At 41.5% G+C, this 17693-nt stretch overlaps 1 long non-coding RNA gene across 1 annotated transcript; it reads right to left on the bottom strand.

Annotated features, from left to right (window-relative positions):
• Nucleotides 1-14807: 14807 nt before the first annotated feature.
• On the bottom strand, nucleotides 14808-15262 carry LOC116701596 (uncharacterized). The gene is made up of 2 exons (XR_004334961.1): nucleotides 15152-15262; nucleotides 14808-15054 (listed from the first exon to the last, which is right to left on the bottom strand). It is a non-coding gene; the product is annotated as an uncharacterized LOC116701596 (long non-coding RNA).
• Between the last annotated feature and the right edge of the window lie 2431 nt (nucleotides 15263-17693).

The following is a 17693-nucleotide window of genomic DNA, read 5'->3' as shown; positions in this document are numbered from 1 at the left end:
ATATATGTATATACTGTATATGTGTGTGTATATTCTGGTTGATTGAAAAGAGGTTTTAAAGGCCCCATATTGTATAAGGTGAGATTTCCATGTCTTATATTATAAAACAGGTTGATGTGCTATATACGTACTGTGAACACATCAAAATGCTTTATCTATAGAGAGATATGCAAAGCTTGTATTCAGAAACTGTGCCTTTAAATAAGCCGTCAGGACTTATGTACGGTTGTAAACCATATACAGGTAAAAAGTGGCTCTACATATATATATTATAGTCAGACAGACTTCCTCTTCAAAATACAATAACTCAGTTCTTGTCTCCCAAACCTTGGCGTCCAATGACAAATGGCAGCAACCAACACTGATAATTGAAGACCAAAGTAACTCGTAAGTGCATAATCTTGCACGTTATCAAAGCACCATTCAGATCCAGTATCCTGTCATTAATGCACACAGCACAATTATCAACATGCACAGGGTCTCTCTCTCTCTCTCTCTCTCTCTCTCTCTCTCTCTCTCTCTCTCTCTCTCTCTCTCTCTCTCTCTCTCTCTCTCTCTCTCTCTCCCTCTCTCTCCCCCTCTGAGACACACTCCTCGTACTGCCAGGCCTAATCATAGTCCTGTGCGCTGCCCAAGGATAAGGACGCCACACTCCTCAGATATTTTAGATAATTGAACAAATTACGCATGCCTTGATGCCTTGTTCTGGGGTAAGTGTGGCTCCCAGCATTGAGTACTTGGCCTTTTGTCTATGATTAACTGTGAGCTGTTGTTTTTTTAGTTGCGTTTAGTTGCGTGCAGGCATCATTAGTCACCAGGCAAAGCTGCCGTGGGCTACATTTGCTACAAGCCGACCAACCAACGACAGGGAAATAATGTGAAGGTAAATATGGTGCAAAACGTAGATGCGATGTGAGCACTTGTAGAATATGATTTGAGATCTTGTAAAAAAAATCTGTACTCGTAGATGTGATGTGAGCACTTGTAGAATATGATTTTTTTTTTTCCACTTCAGTCACTTTTTCAACCACAACTCAGTGATTCCAACCTCTGGAATCTGTCGCTGCAGTGTGCTCTCTCGCATCACACAGCGGCGAGTCTGCGCCCTCAACTTTTTTTTGGCTGTTCATTCACTCAGTCAGTGAATGGTTGCTTTGACTGACAGAAACCACAGCATGCACCCCTGAATTTTCATTATTAAGATATCCTGATTGGCTACATCAAATCTATGATTCGGGAAATTAGCAGCGCTTGTCTTTTTAATGTGGGGGGGTTAAGGTCAGACCCGCATTTGGGCTACAAAATGCCAAAAATGTGATATCAGTTTGTATAAAATGTATGTATTATTTATTATAGATAATTCTCTGTGTACATTGTACTCTGTGACATTGGGCTTTTCTAAAACACTGAAGTCTGCATATAATTTATACATCAACGTACAATACATTTTATACATCAACCTACAATAAATGTCGTAGGGCTTACAGTAACTTGGATTTTAAATGTGCAACTGAGCACCTTGTAAAGATATAAACGTTTTGGCCAGACAAAAGAAGCTGCTGTAGTTATGCTGTACAATGCAATAGACTTTAATACTACAGAATACTTGGACATGAAATAATAAAATGGTTCCATTAGGTATGGCCAGTGGATAAGAAACATTTATTGAACTTTAAAAATTCATACAGAATCACAGGGGCAGCTCATAGGGACTGCATTATTCAAGAGGTCTCAGTAGCTGAGCACAGGTCCCTTAAGTAGAGAACAAATGTGATGGGTGTCCTCTCACCACTAAGCCCGTCTTTAAATTACAAAACATTTAATTTAGTTACCTTGAGTGCTGTGAAAGTATATGGAAGACTCGGAGGGCTGTAAATAAAGCATAAGAAGTACTGTATATTGGATTGGGATTGATTCCAGGTGCCGGGAACCTAGGATCTCTTGCCCAGATTCTGTCCATTTCCTGCCCCTGGCCTGAGAAGTCCCCCCCCCCCATTAATCTATTTCGGTAAATGCTAAATCATCACTGCTTCCTAAGGATTTAAACAAGCTGGAAATACAGATGAACAAAATAGAAAACACTGAGTACATGGATTCATTAGTGGGACGGACAACTCCACCCATTAGTCTGTGAATGGATGTTGTAGTGCTTTTAGTTTGCGTTTACCAATTGGTGCCAACTTTTCTTTTATTCAAGCGTTTCCCTCACTGGAGCTAGGGAATGCAACGTTTTACAAACAGTGACTTAAGTAGGGGTGGGAAAGTGACCACCGCCACCACCACCACTAGTCTCCAAGCATACATTCTTGAAATTCTTTTATTAGGATAACCCATTACATTAAATATTTAAGCGTTGAAATTTTAATAAAATACACCTAAAATAGAGACTTCCAGACCCTTCCAGACAAGAGATGAAAAGAACAAGAGACTACAAAGAGAGACTTTTGAGTTTGATAAATTGAATTTTAAGAACAATTAAACAGCCAATGAGTAACTTTTATACGTAATCTAAGTAAGGCACACGTGTTTAAGACGGTCTTACTTTATAGTAGTGTATTTGGTGAACACAGCTGTTGATTTCTGAGAACCATCTACCTGCAGAAGAAGGGAGTCGGAATCCTATGTAAGTTTTGTCGGGAGGGATCATTTTTGATATATACTATTGTTTGTAAAATTCACACAATTCTGGATCCAATGGATGACTAAAACAGAGATATGCCAGAAAGTGTACACTTACATTTATAACCAGGGGGAAAAAAAAGCCTTTCTCTAGTCCACATCTGAAACATTTGTCTGATAATATAATAAGAATTATAATTATTGTTTTTTTAGTGGGGGTGTCTTGACTCTTTATGGCCCCAGGGAATGTTGTAATATGTTAAAAAGTGAATTTTTTTTTTTTAAAGCCATATGTGTGCCAAAATGTGTGATTTCCAAAGGTATTACAGCACACATGGCCTTTTCTCATTGCACACTATAAGCAACTCCCCTGGTGTAGCTGTACTTTCATGGCACCATGACAAATGAAGTAGTTCTTCCAGATGTTGTGTCATTCCTTGAATTAAGAGGTAAAGTCCCCCGCCCTCTCTCTCTGGCATGGATTGGCTCTCGTGACTTCATAGGGCAGAAACCCACCGCTGCACTGTCAAAGAGCTGAAACTTACAAGCAATTCTGGCCAGATCCCAAAACGATATGTCACCGTAGGTGGTTTAATCAGCTGTCAAAGCCAAAACAATACCTGCTCCGACATCCCTGATTGGGGGGTTTGTTCAGGAGAGCACCTATTTTTAGATTTAGTTTTGATTCACCCTTTAAAAGAAAACTCAGGCTACACTGGTATGGAAGCAAACATCTATGAACAAGCCTTGAAGATTGAGTAAACAAAACAACACACCTTTTCCATTTTTCAATTTGCTTGTTCACTACATCACTGGTTGCAATAACCACACCACAGGTGCAGATTACACCGGCATCAAGAAAAGCTTTCAAACTACGCAAATATTCTCTCCTCGGGCACGTTGTTCAATGCTGCAGACCTTAAAACCTTTAAAGGCTTCATGTAAGAATATTTGGCTCGGCGCCAAAGCTTTCAATCATCACTTAAGACCCACTCTGGGGTTGCCATTAGATGATGGATTACAATTTTCAATTTCAAGCCTTGCTGTTTTGGTGGCTTGTGTCCAGAGGGAAGTGTTTCTCATGCAAATAGTCTCTCTCCTCTTAGTCATCGTTCCAGGAAATAGCAAATTTTATCATTGTCCACATGCACAATTCGAAAAGGAGATGCCATGGGCTGGTTCTTGGCAGACATTTTTTTTTTTATCACAAAGCTATAAAACAAGTATAAAAATATCAGCAGTCTGCACAAGGATAGCGGTTTGTCCTTTTATACCAGAGCCGTGAAACAGACGTATCACGGGCATTGTAATCTGTGTGATAAACTTTGAACTGACCTTTCCCTTCCATAACTGTCCTTTGTCATGCCATCAATGATGTGTAAGGAGTTACTAAGTAAATGCATTAGCTTGAATTCAATGGGAGATAATGAATTTTTTTTTATGTATGCTCACTTGATACAAATCTCTCTCTTTCTTTATTTTTTTCTTTTGTGAAGACCGAGCAAGCAATCCCTAAGGAAAATCATGTGAGGCCGGAGGGCTGATTGTGCTATTCAATAAAAGCGTTATTACAATCAGACCATGACTGGCAATGCAGACACATTACTGATAGGGAATCTCAAAGCGAAGGAAAGACCCAAAGAAAGAAAAGCCAAGGAGATGCTGTCAGAGCCTATCACAAATGCTGCTACCGCCATTGATAACTTTTAATTTGCTCGAACTGTCATATTTTTTATGGTCATATTTTTCATTTTGTTATAAGAAGAAGTGAAATGCATTTCCATTCCATGTACTACCCAAGATGTGGGAAAGTGATTTACGTTTTTTTTCTGTTATTCAGTCAATGGTGTATCACAGCAGTTAGTTCAGGTTCATGTATACAGAGTTGGACTGTGTGTGTGGGTGTGAATGGCATGGGAAAGAAGCGAGGGGAGAAATTGGACTGTCTGGCGGTATTATAGCAGCTATCAAACCCCGCTGCTGCAGCAGTGCTCATAATCATAGCTGGGGAGGCAAATTGACTGCTGAATAGATTTAGAATATTGCCTCTGGTCAAAATGCCCTGTCAATACTGAATAGAATCTTAGCTGGAGGCTTGTGACATTGCGTTTCTTTTCTTGAGGAAATTATTCACTTATAATGGGGTGGCTGACCTTTGACATTGTAGGGATGTGTCATTCATTTACACTAATGGCCTCATCCTGAGTCTGAATCTGTGCTCATAAACAGAAAGAGTGCAACTGAGAGAAGACAGAGTGAATTCATTCCCCCATTTGACATTAACCACTGTAAGGGGATAATCTTAGTAATTTAAATTTGTTTTGACAATTGGAAACAGGGCTCTGCGTTACACCAAGAATGAGGAACCAACCAAGACATCACAGCGGTAGGAGCCCTGAGGGGCCGCTGTTAATTAAATCACCCACCTGCATGCCAAAGAAAGTAGCCGAGCAGGTTTATGCTAATGAACAACATATAGCAAACGTTTTTTTGCTAATAAATCCTGATGCTAGCTTGAAAGGGAGAGATGAGTTCAGTGCTTGGGACATTGCCTCCCATGCTAAGCTGAGTAAATCTAAATCAGAGCATATTACTCAACTGTGGGCTTCTTCCAAATCCCGTCAGGGGTTTTTACACTCCAACATGTTAAGTGTGTGGACCCAATTTGCTCCAACTACCACTGTCACTTGTCCTCAACCACCTGACTAAGCCAGTTAAAAGGCCTGTCTTTGGATATAAAATCTGGCAGGATTAAAAAAAAAAAAAAAAAAAAAAAAAAACATCCAAATTTAAATGTTTCTGAGTGGCCCTAATTTTCCTGGATGACAGTGTTGGTTTTCTACCTTGGTGGGCAGGGCTGTTTGGACAAGGCAGACTACCTGCCACGGGACGTCGTGGGTAATAACACATTGGCATTGCACCAACTCAAAGTAGGTCTGACAGCAAGGGCACACGCAGGCATTACTGCTTGTCTAGAGGATTTATGGGATATTTAGGAAAATGTGATGGGTGTTTATCGCTGCAAAATTATGCCTGTCAGAGAAACAAGACAGAACAAGCTAAATAATGTTGCATACGGATGAAAAATGTAATATGAAAAAAACAAATTGTTCCACTAATACAACACAGTCTGTTCTTATTGAAGACATAAAGCTTTGAAAATAGGTAATAAATATATATTTCTTTCTAAAAAAAAAAAAAGTCAACTTTTTTTTGCAAATGTTAGTTAAACAAGAGTAAAAAAGTGCATTTGTAAGAGACTATTTTCAGTTACGTTTTTTTGTGGATACTAAGTATATGGGACCGAGACTTTGTATTGAAATAAACTTACCTACTGTTATTCAAAAATCCCAATATCCCCATAATTTTGCAGTCCAGTGTTGGTAATTGGGGTTGTGGGTGCAGAGGTCGCATTCATCATTGACTGCTATTTAAAGTGCTCATATTATGCTAATTTTCAGGTTCTTAATTGTATTTTATAGTTTTACATGGTTCAATTTTCAAAAAAACTTTACATTTTTGTTGTACTGGCTGCAGCTCCTCTTTTCACCCTGTGTCTTGAGCTCTCTGTTTTAGCTGCCGAGTGAGTCATCTCACATCTATTCCATCTTTGTTGGGAGTTGCACATGCGCAGTACCTAGGTAAGGACTACTAGCCAGTCAGAAGCAGAGTATGAGAGGGTGCCATGCTAGCAGCTAGGCTAGCATAATAACGTGTGTTACAAAGTGACGCACGCTTGTCACGGAAGTGAGGGCTGGACTATAATAGAGCTGTTTGGAGCCGTTTGTGAACAGTGTTCTGTTGGAGATGGTAAGACTTTGGGCTTTTTCACTTTGTGAACCTATTACATGCACAAAAAAGATATAAAACACAATAAAGGAAATGGAAAAAGCCAAAAAGCATAATATGAGCACTTTAATTTAAATAAACTACAGTGCGTGTGTTCATGTTCATGGAACCTAGTGATTTCCAACACTGTTCTGTCCACTGGCTCTCTGATGTGCTTTTAATTGTTTCCGGGGAAACGGTCTATGGCAGTAAAAGATAACCTTTGGTTTTACTTAAAGGTCCCATGACATGGTGCTCCTTGGATGCCTCTATATAGACCTTAGTGGTCCCCTTATACCGTATCTGAAGTAATTTTCCCAAAATTCAGCCTCGGTGCAGAATAACAGCCACTAGAGCCTGGGACCTTTTAATTCTTAGTTTTGGTCTTTTCATGGGAATTTTTGACCAAAAAAAAAACAAAAATACTATAATATCATTAGACAGGGTACAAGCGGACGAAATGGGTTTCCTCAGCAGGGTGGCTGGCGTCTCAGATAGGGGGAGAAGCTCAGTCCTCCATGAGGAGCTCGGAGTAGAGACGCTGCTCCTATGCGTCAAAAGGAGCCAGTGGAGGTGGTTCGGGCATCTGGTAAGGATGGGTAACTCCTGCACGCCTCCCTAGGTAGGTGTTCCAGGCACGTCCTGCTGGGAGGAGGCCTCGGGGAAGACCCAGGACTAGGTGGAGAGATTATATCTCCAACCTGGCCTGGGAATGCCTCGGGATCCACCAGTCAGAGCTGGTTGATGTGGCTAGGGGAAGGGAAGTGTGGGGTCCCCTGCTGGAGCTGCTGCCCCCGCAACCCAATACCGGATAAGTGGACGAAGATGGATGGATAGATGAAGATGGATGGATGGATCATTAGATGCACACTAGTCCATATGAGTGATGTCCTTTATAATATCTCATTTTGTCAGAAGCAATCTTCCAAATGTAGACCTCATTTAGTTTATTGTTATTTTTTGTGCTGATTTATGTCTTGGTGAGCAAAAGACATTTTCCCACCTTGGTTAGACAATAAAATCATATTTTATTATCAAACCAGTTCCTTGCAGTCTTCAAATGCATACTTTATTCTCTTGCCGTTCCATCATTCTCTTTCCTCCTTACTACCGTGCTTCAATTTCTGTCCGTATTTCAGCCTCATCACGTGATTTCCGGAGTCATTCTGGTAAATATGAAGACATTATGATACAGGAGGAGGCGGCAGTGACTATCTGTTCTCTCTGGACATTGTGCAATCTTGACACAGCTTTATGCACTGAGGGTTCAAGTTCATGCTCCAGTGCTTCTTCAATCCCTTAATCGCCGGTCCTTAGCGGGACCGCTGAATGTCATTACCGGCTCCTCTGAGCCTCTGACAGACACATGCTGGGAACCGGGAATGACACGGGCCCCCCAAAAAATCTCATTACCACCGAGTCACATACTGTATGTGAGAGTGAAACTGAATGTCCACCTTCTTCATTACATACCCCACTGTGTCACTGCACCAGCAAGAGGGCACGCTGTTTGAAGACGAATGGTCATCCATTCTTCTTCTACTTGTCAGGCCCATTATTAAAGTTCAGGGGAGCTGTACCCCCTGTGAAGGGCTAACTCACTCTCAACTTAGAGAGAGTTTAAGGAGTGTTTGGGTCTTTGAATAACGTGCAAAAGCCATTTCATTACTTTGTTGTATCATATTTGAGCTTCCTTATTGTTAATAAGTGAAAGTTTCATTTGAATGCAGTACACTGTGTTTAAAATGTACAACAAGCCGGCAGTGGCTTCCCTACTGTTAATATACAAAACCCCTTTATTTAGCAGTCCAGTGTTGTTGGTAATTGGGATCGGGAGTGGGTGCAGAGGTCGCATTCATCATTGACTGCTATTTAATTTAAGAGGTTCACAATCAGCGCTCTCAGCAGTGTGTTCATCTGCCTTTGTGCCTCAAACAATGGCCAAAAAGTGTTGCTTTAACGCAAGTAAACTTTTTTTGTACTGCTTGAATTAATTAAGTTAATTAAATTTGCTTAGTGTCTTAAACGATCAAAACCAACTCTACCTCTAAAAAAAAAAACGTATTTTATGCTTTCATGCACATTCAGCGTGGTTGGGGTGCACATTTCAGGCCTGGGCAGCTGTGCAAGAAGGGTCTGCTGAGGGTGTAAGCACCTAGCCATGCACCTCTAAGATATTGTAACAATGACTGGCTGCAGAAGAGAAGACGTCCGTTCTTTCAGCCGCTCTGGCAGCGGCTCTGACTGCTGCTCCGACCAGTTTGGACGTAATCGACCAGACTGTTGGCGGCAAACATGCGTGCCGCCCGCAGCTCCCCGACAGAGCTAAATGTAAGAAGCATGACACCCTTTTAAGTTTGACTTAATATCTTTTGTTTAATCCGTTCACAAACCAAAATGTAAATACAAGATGTGCCTTCACTGGGAATTACATGGAACTGTCAGAACAACCTGACCTAACATATTTTTGAAGAATGGTCGCTTTGTTCTTACAAAAATATGATTTAGGGAGATAATGCATGAGTACAGCAAATAAAAGGAACAGGGGGAGACCAAACGTAGATGCTATTTAAGTGTGTAGATAGTAGAAGATGATGTGCTGGGCAATCAAATTGCATAGAGGCCACCACAGTGGAATATTGCAAATAATACAGTAACTACATGTTTTTATTTTTCCGGGTTATTTGGCTAGGCTAAACCAAGAATATAACAACTGGAACAAATGGCCATGGCATTTAAATAAACTGTAAAAGAATGTGCCCGGTGACATTGGTTTTCGTAATGCTTGTGAAGACATGAATGTAAGGATGTGTGTGTTTGTATGGACATACAGTATATAGGTACCTTCTGGTGTAATCAATACGAATACGAGTGTCCATTAGCCTATTTGTATTATCCACACTTTGTTTTGTTGGTTTCAAGCAGTTTGCTGTAACGTAACATGCATGTATAATGAAAGGGGGCTTGTATCACAATCTAGATAGAGCAAACCATTTTGTAAATGCAAATGCCTTATGTGCTCATTAGTCAACCAATTTTCCTGTAGCTCATGTGGTCTCACAAGGACCAGGTGTGGTTTAGATAAAGTATTCTTGAGAAGAAAGAAAAACATTCTAATCAGAGCTCTTTAAAGTAATCATGGCGTAATTAATCTTGAGTGGCTCTGATCAAAAGGCAGTGTGGGTGGGTTTTGCAAGTTGAAGGGTGCTTCGGTACATAATACAGTGACGTGCAAACCAAAGACAACATATGATTACAGTATTTGAGAAGGTGATGGCTGAAAAATGGAGAAGCGCTGATGAAATACGATAGTCGTCAGAGATTTCCTCGATATACTCCGTGCAGTCCCCTGGGATGGTTGTTTGTTATATTTGCTAATTGTAAAGACAAGCTGACTGCTCTTTGTGAACATGCCCCAGAGAAAGCAATCATGATGTTACTCCCAAATGCAGAACAAATGATTGAATGAATTAACTTCAAAATTTTTCATAATCACTCCTCTCAACCAAAACTAGCACCAATATCATGACCTCAGCAAATCATAAAGTTCATTAAGTGAAATTTGGGGACGCTCTTAAGTCAAGTCCATATAAAAAGATCTACTATTGCTGAGATAGAATCAACACGTGATGTGTTATGTCATAAAGATAAGAGAAGGATAGTGTGCGTTTGATTTCTATGTCAGATTTTGCACAGAGGTAGGAATAGCTTTACAATAATACAAATTATACACACTAATACAACCATCCTGGATAAATGTCCACAAACTCTGACTCCCAGTCAACTTACTGTCAGCACAAGGGCTCCACAAATATGTACAACGTATGCTGTTATCATACAGTTATTGGGCTTGCGATTGCATTGCCAACGTAATGTCACACTGCACTCACCAACCGTATAAATGTCATGTGTCTACTCACCTGCAACTACTTAAAAAAAAAATGTGTACAACTGATTTGACAACTGAAACAGAAAGAAAATATCCATAAAACATATGCCCTCTTAACTCACAAGATAAGGCAGAAATATGACATTTTTCAATATTAATTTAATGTGTGATGCACATGAACATTTCACTTTAACTTTAGATTCAAACTAAATTAATGAATGAAGACAAATAAACTGTTATTAGTAATGTATTGTATTTGCAATTCATACTCAACTTTTACATTTACAATAACAGGGAAAAAGTATGTGTATGTGTAACATATGTATATAGGCTATATGTACACATAATATGGTATTATATAATTATATTTAACCATTTCTTAACCCTTATGTTGTCCTCAGGTCAAATTTGACCCGTTTTCAGTTTTTTTATCACAACAAATGGGCCTTCGATATAAAAGCTGAAAATGTCAACATTAGAAATATCAAATAACTTTGGAAAAAAAACACCAAAAAAAGCACACACAACATTGAAAAAGTGACGAAATTGTGGGAAAAAGCGATAATAGTGTTTCATGGTTGACAGGAAGACAACACAAGGGTTAAGGTAAGGTATCTTAAGGTAGGGGCCGCAAAGACACTGGATCCTACACTTACCATAATGCAACTCTATAGCGTATGTTTATAATACTCTCCCTGTCCATTAAATGGCGTCCTATTTCAAACTCCTCCCCCCACGATTGTAACTCCATTTGTTGAGTGCACCTTTGAGATAATTTTGCTGTTGAAAATAATCACATAGTGAAACATTGTCTACAAGCCATGCTCAGGAGGAGTGTCTTCTTCTAATTCCAGTGGGTTAACTAACTCATTTGATATATTTATTATGCATTTTCAATCAAAATGTATGTAATGGAGCATTTATCCTCCAACAGAAAATTTCCTTATTCATCCAAATCCCCTTTTTTTTTCTTCTTCAAACTGTCACGATCTGATGAAATTGCTGTAAGAGTGGTTTAAAAGACCCGTCTCATTCTGAATAGTCAGTGTGTTCCTTTGGAGTACTTTTCAAATGTCATCTGACCTTAAACAGAAAAGCTGTTTATTTGCCAAAAACTTCTTTTATCATGGCAGCCATGTCATCCATTTAAGCTCTAGGTCATTCTCCCCCCCTTACGTGCTCTCATATGTCCATCACCATTTGTGGTACATGTTTAGAGCAGCGGACGTTTGGACTGCATCTTTATTCATTGGGGCGCAGAGCATGAAACGCAGGATGAACAAGTTGACCTCTCTTTGAATCCTGCTGCATTTGCATCTGAAAGGGAGGTTTGTAGAGTTCAAGTGAAGATAAGGAGAGAATAAGAAATGCTCTATTTCCTCTCTCTCCTCCCACCCTTGTGCCTCGAGGCATTTGATCTTATTGCTCTTTTTATGTTGGCCCGTAGAAGTTTTTATGTTACACACACACACACACACACACACACACACACACACACACACACACACACACACACACACACACACATCTTGTTAACAAACACTCCCTCGCTCAATCCTATTCTGCATTATCTCCAGCTAAGCTCTTGAACTCTGTAATAATTACTTACGAATTCATCAGAGATTTAAATCGTGTGGTGCAGTGGCTGTACTGTAGCAAGAGAATTGTGGTGGAAGCGAATGAGGGAAAGAGGAAGTGTGGGGGGGAGGACCCTCAGTGTAAAAGCCAGAGTGCCCTGATGTGGGATCAGGGCTGAATTCACTGCTCTCTCCATCCATCCTGGGCTGCTGCTTGCTATCACTGCTCTCCATCATGCTGCAGGTAGCAATCAGTTTCTATAAGAATGTGTGTGTGTTTGTTCTAATGTGACCATATGTCACCAGTACTGTTGTAACTATGTAGAACTGGTAATTGATTTTATATACATACCAGAGGGAAGCAGCCAATCCTCATGCTTCAAATTAATGTATGAGCCATAATAATTGTTAGATAACAAACAAAAGTCTGTTAATCAGCAATTTGTTTCAAAACTAAAATAGAAGATGCAGTCGGTACATGCACTTCTAATAATGTAAACACTGTATGGCTTCATCTCGGCGCAGTTGCTGTGTTTAGTTCGGGCTGTCGCCTCACAGCAAGAAGTTCCTGGGATGAGATCCATCGCCTGACTGGGTGTGCATGCGCTGCGTGGGTTTCCATCATGTGCTCAGTTTTCTTACCGCAGGCTAAAGGTTGGCAGTGGTAAGAACATAACATGGGGAAAGACATTCTCTTTCAAGCCTTTCTTAAGTTTTTTGCACACGCCTTGTACGTACGACTGACTGCAACACAATGAATGTTTTGTGAGGAGAGACTGATGAAAAGTGTGAGCCCTTGTCTGTGTTCAAAACTTGGTACACACTAGCTGGTGTCAATTCAATTTAATTTATAGTGTAAATCATAACAGAAGTTATCTCTAGACATTTTACAGAGTACATCTAGACCACATTCTATGATTTACAGAGACCCAACAGTTCCCACAAGACCATGCAGGTTTCAACCTTAACCTTTTGGTCCCTCCACCTTTTTTTGAAACTAAATTTGTCTTCTGGTTGTGGCAAATGCTGAGAATCAAAAATAACACACCTTCGATCTCCTCCATTGGTGTTGGTGTGTGTAGCAGTTGTGAGTTGCGTTGAAAATGATGTCACGGCAGTTTCCTGGGGCATCGCTGTAATGACCAGCGACGCTATATATATATGAACAGGATATTGAGGCGTAGTCGGGGCGGGGAGGGGTTGCAGTTCGGTGGGCTCGGGATCTCATCGCTGTTTTTTGCAGATGATGTGGTCCTGATGGCGTCAGCGGTCTGTGACCTTCAGCACTCACTGGATTGGTTTGCAGCCGAGTGTGAAGTGGCTGGGATGAGGATCAGCACCTCTAAATCTGAGGCCATGGTTCTCAGCAGGAAACAAATGGAGTGCTTTCTCCGGGTAGTGAGTCCTTACCCCAAGTGAAGGAGTTTAAGTACCTTGGGGTCTTGTTCGCAAGTGAGGGGACCATGGAGCGTGAGATTGGTTGGATAATCGGAGCAGCCGGTGCGGTATTACATTCCGTTTATCGCACCGTTGTGATAAGAAGAGAGCTGAGCCAAAAGGCAAAGCTTTCGATCTACCGGGCAATTTTCGTTCCTACCCTCACCTATGGTCATGAAGGCTGGGTCATGACCGAAAGAACGAGATCAAGGGTACAAGCGGTCGAAATGGGTTTCCTCAGGAGGGTGGCTGGCGTCTCCCTTAGAGATAGGGTGAGAAGCTCAGTCATCCGAGAGGAGCTCGGAGTAGAGCCGCTGCTCCTTCACGTCGAAAGGAGCCAGTTGATGTGGTTTGGGCATCTGGTAAGGACGCCTCCTGGGCTCCTCCCTAGGGAGGTGTTCCAGGCACGTCCAGCTGGGAGGAGGCCCCGGGGAAGACCCAGGACTAGGTGGAGAGGATATATCTCCAACCTGGCCTGGGAACGCCTCGGGATCCCTCAGTCGGAGCTGGTTGATGTGGCTCGGGAAAGGGAAGTTTGGGGTCCCCTACTGGAGCTGCTGCCCCCGCAACCCGACACCGGATAAGCGGATGTGATGGATGGATGGACGCTGAGGCGGTACTATGATCTGCAATGGATAACAGAGGCGTCAAATCAAGGCGAGCCGAGCTGTTACCAGCAGTGGAAAAACACCAAAAGACTGGATGCAGGGGGGAGACAAGTGGCCTTGCTCTGTCCAAAGATAATGGGGGAATGGTCCTGTCTATTTCTTGGCTGCAACCAGTAACTTTCTGCTGGTTACTGCTCCTAGCCAAGAAATAGTTTGGCACATAACCCCGCATTAAACTGCAGGATTTTTGTATGGATTAAGCAAATTAGATATAACATATTCGTTGGTGAGCTTTAGAGGTAGTCTGTCTATCCCCAGACCAAGCCAGGCTCAATAGATTTGAGATTGAGCGTTGGTCTGGGGAGTCTGCTCTGTATTTTCTCTGCAAGAGGCGTGACCAACGAGCATAGTTCAAATGACTCTGTATCCAACTGGATAGTCCCTCAACCGATCAGACCAAAGATCCGGGTGATGTAGAAGCGCCAGCGGCATCAATGGGTTGTTGCACTTTGGTGGATTTTGGTGGTCGTTATGTTGAATGTAAACAAGAAGCTGCTTCTATTCAATTCAATTTTATTTATAGTATCAATTCATAACAAGAGTTATCTCAAGACACTTTCCAGATAGAGTAGTTCTAGACCACACTCCAGAATTTACAAGGACCCAACAGTTCTAGTGGTTTCCTCCAGAGCAAGCAACAGTGTGACAGTGGCGAGGAAAAACTCCCTTTTAGGCAGAAACCTCGGTCAGACCCAGGCTCTTGTTAGGCGGTGTCTGGCTTCTCTATCGCCATCTTGTTAAACCGGCCAATAACATGCCAGGTAGATAAGCCAGTTTGTGATTGATGTCAATACTTAATTTAACACTTTATTTAAATTACTGAGTAAAAGAATAGATGAAAACAGTTCTTCAATTTTTAAAGGTAATAAAAACTAAAGGCTGAGGATCTCAGCTCGAGCTTCCTTCCACAATTTTTGCAATAAGCGTTCAAATGTTCAATAAGCAAGTCACGAGAAGGGCAGCCGATTCCGCCGCGGGTGGCCTGGGCTTCTCTTCCCCTACGCCACTCCGCGTTGCGATACCCGCACTGCAGGCACTGGGGAGGAATAAGGGCAGCTCTTAGTCAAGCATAACACACAAGAACAGTTCTTTTCCACACGGCCAAAGCGGGTAGCTAGAGGAATTTCCTTTACTTATCTGTACACAGGCGTTGAATCCTTCATTCAGGTGGCTGCATCCCCCTGCTGCTTCGGCCTCTGTCAGTGTGTCCCGATCTGCCCCACCACTCGTTTGTCTGCACTTCCCATTCATCACAGCTGTAAATGCTCCAGCCCGTATGCTCTAAGTCCATATCTCCGTGTCTTCTGCTTTTCAGGGTGCCTACTACTCTCCTGTCCTTTCCGTCAGTCCGCTTCTGCCCCGTGTTCTTCCCTTTCGTCGGTATTCCTCCCCCCTTGTCTTTTCTCCATAAGTCTCTTTTCACCCCCGGTCTCCCTGGCACACCTGTTTTCCATCAATTCATCATTAGTTTTCCTCACCTGTCTTTACTGAGTCCATCAGTCCAGGCCGTGCTGCATGAAAGTCAAAGGGAGGGGCCGTAGTGTAGCCACAGTGGTGTATGTGTACATAAATATCAACCCACTAGAATAAACAGTTCATTCAAATTTAGCTGAGGTACGCATTCTGTAGGTTTATAAAATACACGGGCACAGCAAACAGAATTAAAATAAACATGCATGCTACATACACACTAAAATCTTTAAAAACACGCGTGCATTTAGTCAATTAAAAAACACTGTCACGGCAATTCACATGCAACTATCAAATCAGTGGCACACGGGTATTACTATATATTGAAATTCTTAACCTTTGACAATTGGTTCCTGTAAAATTGTGAACTGAAGCAGGGGAATTAAGTGCAGGCTTCCAGACCGAGCTGCAGGGCGAAATCAAATCCCCGGCAGAGTGGGTGGGGTTTTACCAAGCCTACTTTAGAGGTGCTGTTATGTGGATTTTGTTACCAGTAGACAGAGCCATGCTAGTTGTTCCTATATTTATGCTCAGTTAAGCTAACCAGCAACTGTAATGTAAAAACTGTAGCGTTGTATTTAATAGACATTAGTGTATATCGATGACGTTTCACTATTCATGCTGGTTGTCCTACACATGCTGCTTTCGTTGTGTTGGAATTCTAAACTCCGGTGGATTTATGGCTGTGGTTACCTGGTCCTCAGATCTCTGCAGGGTAAATTCAGACAGCTAGCTAGACTATCTGTCCAATCGGAGTTTTTTGTGTTGCGTGACTAAAACAGCCTTTGAACGTACACATGTTCCACTAAAACAAGTTCCTTCCCAAGGCTATTTTTCAGAGGCAATGTCATTGTGTCTTAGGCTCAACGCCACCCATGGGGATTGTGATTAGTTAAAAAAAAAAAAATGGCAATAGTGTGGACATTAATGAAAGTTATAATCAATCTTTTCATTTGACTCTCTGCCAGACAGTTATTATGGCACACATGCAACTTCTAGGCATGTCCCGCCCTTCGATATCATTCACACACTAACATTGGCCGAGTCCTTACACAAGGTAACTTAACCCGATTTAATCAGCTGCTATACCCTGACCAATCAGCTATCCTAACCATAACCACTTGAGGTCAACCAATCAAGCTGCTTCATACGTGGGATCCATAATAACAAATACATGAGTGGTTTTCCCAAAATGTCAAACTATTCCTTTAGATTGTATTTACCTCTGGACACTGCGCAGCAGATTTAGATGAAGAGAATAGACTTATGTTTCCAGATAAATGTTCTATTAAATGTTATAAATAGATGTTATGTTGACAAATGTGAATATCGAGACTTGCAGAATTTGGAATCCTCATGACCTGCAGTTATGCAGCACGTAATGTATGCCGGACATATAACTATAAGGAAATAATTGTATCCCCCTCCTCTCTCCATCTGTTCTTTGTCTTTACAATGAATCGTGCATGTTAGGCCTGCCCTCAAGCTGGTGCATAATGGAGGGGACAGCTCAACCCTGCTACTTCGAAGTTTCAGAATGAAGCTCTCAAAAACGACCTCCTAGCACAGCACAAATCAACTGGCACTCAGTATATTATCTGTGTGAATCAATTACCTTTTATGTATTTTAAGAGCCATGCACTCCCAACCCAATTACATCGTTTTACTCGTGGGCAACTTATTACATCATGATCCAACCATGAACTTAAATGTAAAAACGCTACAAGCTGAGGAGTTTCACTACGCTTAAAATTTATGACGCCACATCAACAGATCCTTCTCCCACTCTCATTACTCATTACAGGAGCCATCAAATCTTCCGGCATGGTCTTGCAGCCATCTGTCATTGTTATTCATAAAATGTGTAACTATGAATAGCAGGGTTTTAAGTGAGTGACAGTTTAATTTTCACCATATGCATTATGTCCCCCCACCCCTACAACCCCATCCCCTCGAACATTTCCCAGTTCACCATCACCTGCGAGGGTGTCTGTATTGGTGACATTTTCATTCAGGCTACTTTAAAATTGGTGTTTTCAAGTCGCTTGTTTATCATTCCAGCCTTTGTTTTAACTTGCAAGCTAATTGCCTGATAGTCCAGTAATTGTGGCAACCATATACTCTTGCATTGGCATTGAGTCTCAGTCTTCAACAATAAAGCTTCTTTTTTGTCAGTATAATAATCCACTCGCTTCACTGACTCCA

Source organism: Etheostoma spectabile, chromosome 14 (genome assembly GCF_008692095.1).
Source record: "Etheostoma spectabile isolate EspeVRDwgs_2016 chromosome 14, UIUC_Espe_1.0, whole genome shotgun sequence".
In the NCBI taxonomy this organism is placed as follows: Eukaryota; Metazoa; Chordata; class Actinopteri; order Perciformes; family Percidae; genus Etheostoma; species Etheostoma spectabile.
This window is presented reverse-complemented; position numbering and strand designations above follow the sequence as displayed.